Genomic DNA, 10,923 nt, shown 5'->3' on the forward strand with positions numbered 1-10,923 from the left:
TCATCGGGAGTGTTGTTTATCGTGAATTCAATAACGATTCGTAGAAAAGCAATGGATAATACTGGAATATCGTACATTATTATACAATTAGTATGCATTTATACATATGTATATATGTGTTTGTTTCTCATACGAGTTCTCTTGGCATTATGCGATCATATACATAGAGACAAATAGATAGAACAACAAGACACATAGATACATAGTTCATGTGTATTACACAGCTGTCTTATGACTTTCTTCGTTTCTTTTTGTCGCAAACAAACTTACACACACTTACACACATACATACATATACACATACACATAAGGAAACCTATATTGCACATAACGCGTGAAACACGATTTGCATATACATACTTATGTTAATGCAACTAAACTTACCGTGTATATTTCACGTTATTTCTCTACAAGGACGTTGATATTTTTAAAATATTATTAAAAAAAAAAAAAAGAAAAAAAAAAGAAAAGGTAAAGATTTGTTCATTTTCTCCAATCCGAACGTCTCTTTTAAATGTTTCGTATAATAAAAAAAAAAAAAAGTAATAACTTGATATATCTCATTTATTTCTTCTATTAATTTAAAAAACATATATGCATTATACTTTATTATAATATAATTCTTCTATACGTGTTTTTTGTTGTTGTTGTTGTAATATTAGAAATTCAATTTATATCGACAAATGTATGAATAATTAAATCGTTTTACTATCTATCGTATGCATTGCTAATTTATCTTCCTCATAATATTTAAAAATAGGAGAGAGAAGAAAAAAGTCAAAGAACATTTAATATATTATTTTTTTCTTTCATAATGTTTATTTATTCACCGAAGGAAAAAACGCGAAGATAGATTATATGAATAAATAAATAAATAAATAAATAAATAAATAAATAAATAAATAAATATTGGGTTGGCAAGAAAGTAATTTCGGTAATAAGTAAATATATATGTATGTATGTATAATATAATTATATTTAATATATTTTATTAATATATTAATATATATAATAAATAATATTAATATATTAAATATATTAAAATTATATTTAATATATAATAATAATAATATAATATAATATATATTATCATATTATAAAATAATATAAATATTTTAATATAATATAATAAATATATTTAATATAATATAATATAATTTCATTAATATATTAATATTAATATATTAATCACTATATATTAATATATATATATATATATATATATATATATATATATATATATATATATATATATATATAATAAATAATATTAATATATTAAATATATTAAAATTATATTTAATATATAATAATAATATTATAAAATAATATAAGTATTTTAATATAATATAATATAAATATATTTAATATAATATAATATAATTTAATATAATAAATATATAATATTATTGGGCTGGCAAGAAAGTAATATTTCACACTAGAAAATCGAAATTACTTACTTGCCAACCCAATAAATAAATGAAAATAGCGCATAAGGGTGTTAAAGGAGAAGAAAGAAAATGAGTTTTTTTTTTTTTCTTTTTTCTTTTTCGTAGAAACTTATTTTTCGTATGTCGGCACACCGTTTCTTTTCACTTCTAATTTCAAAGTCTAGCAACTAGAAAATCTAATGGTGTATCTTCGAGCATGACACCGCCACAAATCTTCTTCCCTCTTTGTTTATATGATTCAGAAGACTTCCCAAGCTTGCTTGGACTCCCACGTTTTTTTTTTTTTTTTTTAATCTCTTTTAACGGCGACGCTATATTCGACAATTTTTCTATTTCTTTCTTTCTTTCTTTCTTTCTTTCTTTCATTTTTTTTATCCCATCTTTTTACGAAATAAAAAACAGCGAGCACATGTTAGCAGCAGTAACAGCAACAGTAATAGCAAAAGCATCGTCATCAGAAATTTTTTCGTGTGCCGGAACACTTTTTCTTCTTTTTCATATAGTAGAAATCCTTTCTCTGTTTTTTTTCTGCTTTTTTTTTTTTTTTTTTTTTTTTTTTTTTACGCGGACACACACGTGTATCTTGTATCTTTTATTTTTTTGACACATTTTTTATTATTTTGTTACGTAAATTTTCTTAATACGCGAATTTATATAATAATACCTATATAATATAAATATAATATTTAATCCTTCGAATGTGCTATGGACGCATATGTGTTTGTTTATATTAATGTAAAATAATGTAATGTTTATATTCATTATAATTAAATTATATTTATATAACAAAAAAAAATCTTTAATTATTAAATATAATTTATTATTAGAATCTAATTAATAATAAATAATTCTGTTTTTAGAAAATATTTTAGGTAAAAGTGTTCAACACTCGAAGGGTTAAATACGAAGAAACTGAAAGAAAGAAAAAATCATTCTGAAAAATTCTTTGAATATGACATAATAATAATAATAATAATAATAATAATAATAATAATAATAATAATAATAATAATTTATCGGATGTTTAGTCAAGAACAATTGAAAAGATTATCGTGGATGTATTATCGTGTGATTACTTAATTACATAGCACCGAGATCAGGTGCAGATAATATATAATACAATGTTGCAAATATGCTAAACGTTGTTAGAACTCTTAAAAGGAGAATCGCGTTCTTGTCCTTGACAGAGAACGAATTATCTATGTGAATAATGCGGTACATTGTCCTTGAAATCATACGATTCACGATTCTACAATCTTATGCTATTCTATCTTAAAGATTTGATCTAACTCTTTCCTTGTTTTCTACATTTATCTTAAGATTAACAGCTACTCGTTGAATGCGTTCATTTGATTTTCATCTTTTAACGATACAACACACACACACACACACACATACATACATACATACACCTACGTCAATAATTATCGTTTTATTTTATTTTATTTTTTTTTTACGTCAACCAAAAAGGATAAAACATTTTGTTTATCCTTACATTTGTACGAACGAATCATTTAATCAACGAATTGGAAATAGGAAATCGATTTATTCGTCAAATCATTCCAAAGGTCAGGTAATGAAGCGTGCAATGAAATAATCGGAATGTGTAGGCTCAATTCTAAGGTTGAGTCATGATAATTCTATCAGTGGATAAGAAATCGTCGTTTTTCTTCGTTCGCAAATGATTGGCTTACGTGGTTAAGCTCACGCAATCGATCGACTGCTACCAACTTTGAATAATAATCTATAAATGTTTAGTTTCTTTTTTTTTCCTTCTTTCTTTATGTATTTTCAAATTGCATTGCAATCTTCGAGGAGAAGAAGAAGAAGAAGTGTTTCCTTTGATAAATCTTTATTAAAGAAAAAAAAAAAACCGAGTATTTTTTAACATTTTCTGTGTCACGTGTACCACCGGTGGTACACTTACCATTTGACATTATAAAATAAATATAATAAATTTTAATAAATTTAATAAATATAAATATATAAATTATAATAAATTTAATAAATATAAATTACAATAAATTTAATAAATATAAATATAAATAATAATAAATTTAATAAATATAATTTAATAAAAACCATTACTTATATAGTACACTAAAATATTATAATAATAATTAATTATATAATTAAATATAAAATTAAAAATATAAAAAAAAATCTATTAGAATAAATAATATGAATTTTATAATAATTAATAATTACATGTATAATGGTTGATTTAGTTAAAATAAAATGAAATAGCTTCATTTTATTTTAAACTTGAACTGAACAAGTCAGGTAAAAAGTGCTTAGCACGGAACATGTTAAACCACAATTTACGTCATCATCATAGTCAACAATAACTAATAATAATACAATAAAATTAAAATGTTTCTTTAAACAAACCTAACCGATCATTTCCTCTTCTTCTTCTTCTTCTTTTGGATTTACGTGTTCTTTGTTCCTTTTAAAACACCTTCCAACCAACTCTCGAGAATTATTTATAGACCTAAAAGAGAGATTTTGTAGTTTATACAATACGCACGTGTATATGCAACGTGTGTGTGTATTCTACTATATACGTTGCAAAAAAAAAAAAAAAAGAGGAAAAAGAAAAAAATAATCGAAGAGAACCCAAACGAGTAGAAAACGTTTCACCAATCGAATCTCAAGTCAAGTTTATTTATGAGTAGAGAGAGGTATTTAAACGAATCCGAGTAATACTTCCTGGAAGACACTCCCCCAGCTGATTCTATTTAGTTCGAGAAAAAAAACCTTGCATCTCGTTATTTACATTACCTCTTTTTATTTCTCTTTTATCTTTTTCTCGTTATTCTATAAAGAGTTTATCTGATTCGAGTTTAAATGTCCAAGCTAAACATTTGAGAATTTTCTATTTAGAATTCAACGAAACGAAAATGAACGAACGAACGAACGAACGACTTTTTAATTTATTATTTGTCAATCAAACCATACGAGTAATATTTATTATAACTTAATTTATTAATTATAATATAATTCATTATTTTTTTTTTCTATTATTTTTATAATACTTTTTTTTTATAATACAATTTTTATAATATTCTTCTTCTTCTTTTTTTTTTTTTTTAATATCAAGTAACAAATACTTTGATATATATATATATATATATATATTTTTTTTTTTTTCATATGTGACAGTCTGATGTATATTCCAAAAAATTCTCGCAATTAAATTTCGAAGTATTTCTAATTTTAAAATGATTTATGTTAGATGTTCGTGTCCCAGTACGAAAATTATTCATTCGGTTTGGTGTTGTATTTGCTTTAAAACTGATTAATATAAATTGTGCAAGAACATTGTGGATGTATAATAAAATGTGTTAATATGATGATATATTAGATTTTTTTATGAAAATTCAATATGCAATTTGAAGCTTTTGACCGATAACGTGTGACTAATAGAATTCGATTTAATTCAAAGTCCATGCTTTTTTTACTATTTGTTTCTTCTCTCTCTCTCTCTCTCTCTGTCTCTCTCTGTCTCTCTCTGTCTCTCTCTGTCTTTTTCTATAGATAAGGAGAGATAGTAACCAATGAGAATGTAAGAAGAAAAAATCTAAATAAGTCTTTACAAGGAGAAGAATTACGTAAGATATTACGTGAGATATGTGTAGAATGTGTTATGTACATACATACATACATACATATATATATATATATATATATATATATATATATATATATATATTTATGCATTATATGTACCGTTTTAAACATTATTCTCATCGATTCATAATGAAGAATGTTTTTGTATTTACGATTCCAACGAAAGCCATAAAATGACTTCCGCTAGCGTAACTCCTGCTGTCCCTGTGGGGTTTTAACTTTATGAGCCATGACGATCGAAATTCGTCCGTAGAGTAGACCATGTTTTTTTCCACTCGAAAGAGGAACAAGAAGAAGAAGAAGAAGAAGAAGAAGAAGCGCTATCTTCTTCCTCCTGTTCCCACGGGTTTGATCTCTTTGTTCTATCTATGAAATGAGCAAGTGGAAAGGGGAGTACTCACTACATTTCTTTTTTTTCAATGTAATGGGGGGGAGGGATGAGATGATTACTTACAAAAATAAATATGCGTACGAATTTCAATAAAAACTTATTACTATATATATATATATTAAATATAGTACACTATATATATATATATATTATATTATATATAATATAAATATATAATATATTTATTTTGTATATTATTACTATTACTATTTAATACTATTTAATACATATAATATTATATAATATAAATATATATAATATATTTATTTTGTATATTTTACTATTACTATTTTATTATATATATATATATATATATATATATATATATATATATATATATATATATATATATATATTATATTCTTCTAATAATAATATATAGATAGATAGATAAGAAGTTTATTTCAGGTATACCCTTTTAGGGTGTTTACCCCGAAGGCCCCCCCTACATGTTCGTTCCCCTTGACAATATACTTAATTCTAATTATGCCCTAATATAATATTAGCTATTAGTATTAACAATATAAAACAATATAAAACAATATAAACAACATTAAACAATATACCACATTTAGTAACTATATAGACTATCTAAAACTATAACATATAATAATATATAATATAATATATTACTTTCAATTATTAATTCCTTAAATATTTCATTAATTTCGAAGATGTGTATTTTTACATATTGTGTATTTTTATAAGTGTACTTTTTATATATTGCAATACGTGAACAGTTCTTTTTTTTCTCACTTTGATTAAGGTGATTTATTAAATCATCATAATTTTATTCGAATTTATTATTATTATTATTAGAATTATGATATTTTAATAAGATAAAGTAAGATCGCGTGATTCTTGTGAACGTTGAGGGATACTCTAAGGTTCCTCGTTCGTTCGTTCGTTCCTTCGTTTCAACATCCGAAGGGGGAGAGACCAAATTTAGAATCGAGGTGTATCTTGTCTCTTTCCGACCTTATGCTCTCTCACGTACGAATAGAACACGATTGATCTTTTTGCACCCCGTTGGTCGGGTCGACACCTTACTCTTACGAAAATTTATTTTAAGAATCATCGGACCAGCTGTTGTAGAAATCGAACGATTTAAGATTAGACCAAACGAAATTAATCATTTTGCGAAATTCAACAACATCATTTTTTATTATCTTTTCTTTTCTTTTCTAAAAGAAACAAAGAATTCTTATCTAACTTTATATACACACATAGATTTCATTTTACCTCGAATCCAAGAATAAACGATATTTTCTATTACTAAAGGTAAAAAAAAAAAAATAAAAAGAGAAGAAAACAAAATCGGTTGGGTGATCTAACTAATGTAAGTAAGTAAGTAAGTAAGTAAGTAAGTAAGTAAGTAAGTAAGTAAAGAGGATGAAATAGATAAAACGAAGGGTTCTAAAAGTGGCACAGACGGCCCTGGTTTCCCTGGCATTGCTCGAGGGAATACACCGAGGTGAACGGAACCAGCAGACTGCTCGGTGCCAGAGCAGCCCGCACGAAACCCTCTCTCCCTTCTCCCTTGTCCCCTAGGCTCCCTTCTTCTCCACTCTCTCTCTCTCTCTCTCTCTGTTGAACCTCTCTCTTCTTACCCTCTTCATCACCATCTCCATTTCCATCCTATTCTCTCTCTCTCTCTTTCTCTCTCTCTCTCTCTTGGATTCTCTTTTTTCATCCCCACTAACGTATAACGATACGAATATATGTGTTGACATATACACATACACATACACAGAGAAAGGTTGTGTTAAAGGGGAGTCAAACTCCCACCACCTTACGTAATCTCGTCGTATCACATGAGAGAGATCACAACGAGATCTCGCGGGGGCGGAATCAAGGCCGATAAAGTAAAGAAGAGGAAGAATATTAAAAAAATACAAGTAAAATAGAAAAAAAGGAACATAGTTTTTTATTATTATTATTATTATTATTATTATTATTATTATTAGATCTTTCATTGTATTACTTTTCTTCTTTGGATACTATCATTAATCTTATCGGTAATCTAAGAAGAAAAGTATTCTATCCAACATTCGAAATCTTTTCTGGATGTTCGTTTTCTTTCTTTTTATTGGGTTGGGGAACACAACAAAGTTGCTTCTCCGATATACACGTTAACCAACCAACCACCAACCAACCAACCAACCAACTCTTTCCAATTTCTTCTTCTTCTTCTTCTACTACTACTACTGCTGCTGCTACTTCCTTTTTTTTTGTTCTATTTCTTTTCGTGGAAACCTGTTCTCTTCGTAGAAATTGGGGGGAAGGGAAAAAGATAGAAAATAGAGAGAAAGAGAAAGAGAGAGAGAGAGAGAGAGAGAGAGAGAGAGAGAGAGAGATGAGAATCGAGCTTGTCCGGTAATAGAACGTGAGACAGCATTCGAATCTAATTTGGATGCACACGTTGCTTGCTCCCTATCGTTTGACTCTTACAAACATATGCGAAAGAAGAGAGAGAGAGAAAGAGAGAAAGAGAGAAAGAGAGAGAGAGAGAGAGAGAAAAAAAAACGACCTAGATACAAGTTGCAAATACCTATACCTATACCTGCTGTACCCTATATACCTGTAGTTACTTTATCTACTTTGTTGCACAGTGCGTTATGTTGTTGCACACGTTCGTTCAACGAACGTGTTGTGCAAGAATGGTAGAGAAAGAAAATATGAAGTGGAAATAAAAAGCACGAATAATAAATATCGTCGATTATCGGTTTTGTTTTCTTTCTTTTTATTTCTCTTTTATCGTGTCTCGATATCGCCGTGTCTTATTTAAGGGGGTAAGGGGTCGGGAGAGTGTTAAAAAAAAAAATAAGAACGAGAAAAACAAGATGATAGAAAAGAAGAAGGAGAAATTAAAAAAAAAATAAATAAAAATTTCTCGGTATTATTATCTCCAGTATTTTTTTTTTTCTTTTTTTATAAACTTGTGTGTTGTTTGTTACTAACTCGACAAGCAAATTAGGCAGACTCGATGACGTTTTTATCAAGATATGGCCCCTCCTCCTCCTCCTCCTCCTCCTCCCCCTCTTTTCCGTTCGTTCCTACATATGCACGATTATTTTAATTACTTGTGAAAGAAGGCTTTGTGTTTCTCTCTTTCTCTCTCTCTCTCTCTGTCTCTGTCTCTGATGTTAGTGTACGTGCTCTTACACACGTGCATTCTGTTAATTTATGATAATCTAACTGACATAAAAATCAACCAATGGTAAAAATTTGTTGTTTTTTTTTTTATTTTTAATTTTATTTTAGTGTAAAAGTAAAATTTGTGTAATAGGTAGACATTAAACAAAATTTGAGATTTGTTTAAATGAATCTTTGATTTTTTTATGTGCGTTATATTTATGTGTAACATATTTAGGCATAAATATGATATATATTTTTAATTATATATATATATTAATAGAATTAATCTTATATTAATTTTTTATTAATATTTTATAATAATAATAAAATTTAAAAATTAATATAAAATTAATATTATAAAAAACTATAATATATAAAATTATAATATTAAAATATTAAAATTAATATTTTATAAAATTAGAATCTATTAATATTATATTATTAACATGTAATAAATAATATTATATTAAATTATAATATTAATATATAATAAATAATATTATATTAAATTATAATATTAATATATAAAATAATAATATTAAAATATTAAAATTGTAATATGTATATATATATATATATTAATATTTAATATATATTATTAAAATAATTGACACATATTTTTCCTTTTTTTTTAACCAAAAAAAATGTCAAGTATCGGTTCGATCTTTACGACCTTTCGATTTACAATCGTCGCAACTTGTCACGTCTTCAGGTAGAAATTTGCACAAAGTAGAAGAAAATAAAAAAAAAAAAAGAAGGTTGACAGTAGAGTTTATCGACTGTAGTAGGGTGACAGGGGTTGAGAATATTCCTTCCTTTCTCGATCAAGTTTTTTTTTGCTTTCCATTTATTTAATCTACTTCTTCGAATTCGGGTTATTAGATATCGTTGTTATGTCCTTGGGGAAAAATTTCTCTTTCGTTGGTATCCTCCGTTGACGAGTAAAATGGAATCTCCTCGTGGTAGGTTATCTACATTTGAAAGTGTCAAATATGTTGCATCATTCGTAATGTTGACAGAAAAGAAAAAATGTAAAAGAAAAATACATTATAAATAAGTTTACTATTTTTTTTATTTTTTATTATTTTTAATTTTTTCTATCCTTTACATGCTATTGAGATGTTATTATTGAATTTCTTCTTTTTATCTTTGTTCGCATCGCGAATAAATACGTTCACGCCTAGCAGCACGCTTGTGCTTGTTTACTTCTTTGCTTGCTTGCTTGCTTACTTTTTTATTTTTGCATATAATTATTGAATAATGTCACGAGAGTGCATATAAGATATAAAAATACAAAAAAAAACAAAAGATTAACGTTTAAGCACACGTTGAGCATCATGCAAATTCTTCGAGAAATTCTTGTCAGGCCACAGGCGTTACTTTGTATTAAAAACAATAGTTGAAAGTGTCAGTCATCGGTGACAGACGTGGCCTAATCGGAAAGTGTAGTGTCAGTCACTGGTGACGGACGGGGCCTAATCGAAAATGCTAGTGTCAGTCACCGATGACTGACGTGGCGATCAACGTGTTAAATAGGGGAGTGGGAAAAGAAATAGTAATAGAAAGAGAGAGAGAGAGAGAGAGAGAGAGAGAGAGATAGAGATAGAAGGTGTGTAGGGTGAGGTAAGGTGTAGTGGGAAGGTAGGAAAGTTAAGGAAAATTATAATTAAGTATTGTTAATCGTTCTGACCATAGTCAACATTTACGGTCAAGCTAGATTTCGAAGAACCTTGCAATTGTTATCGCCTGGCTAGCACATCGTGAGCGCGAACTATGACTAATTAAACCTGGAACGGAAAAATAATGTCCACATGAGTCGTCATGTCACCTTGAACAAATATTTTTTCGTTTTCATACCGAGTGGAAATTTTGCACATATTTTGCTAATAACTGTTTAACCATTTTTCTTTTCCTTCTTTCTACCCTTATTTATTTATTTCTTTTTTATTTTCTAATAATAAGATAGAATTTTAATATATATATATAATATTAATTAATAATATTTAATATTAATAATATGATATATTAATATAATTAATAATATATTATTAATATGACAGTTTTAATAATATTAATTACTAATATTATTAAAATATTATTAAAAATATATTAATAATATTAATTACTATTATATAAATTTAATTTATTAATTTATAGATATATATTTATTTAATGTATAAATTTATAATTATTAATTAATAATTATAAATTTAATTTATAATAGTAACAACATGATAGTTTTTTTTTTAATAATATTAATTATAAATATTTAATATTAATAATATGATAGTTTTAATAATATTAATTACT

General features: G+C 26.5%; 1 protein-coding gene across 3 annotated transcripts in view; it reads left to right on the forward strand.

The window, feature by feature from the left end:
• Nucleotides 1–10,923, forward strand: part of Sesn (Sestrin) — a 133,692-nt gene that overhangs the window by 85,501 nt on the left and 37,268 nt on the right. The window lies entirely within an intron of this gene.

Source organism: Polistes dominula, unplaced genomic scaffold, assembly GCF_049000335.1.
Source record: "Polistes dominula isolate Pdom_NZ unplaced genomic scaffold, Pdom_raw_medaka contig_79, whole genome shotgun sequence".
Taxonomy (NCBI): Eukaryota; Metazoa; Arthropoda; class Insecta; order Hymenoptera; family Vespidae; genus Polistes; species Polistes dominula.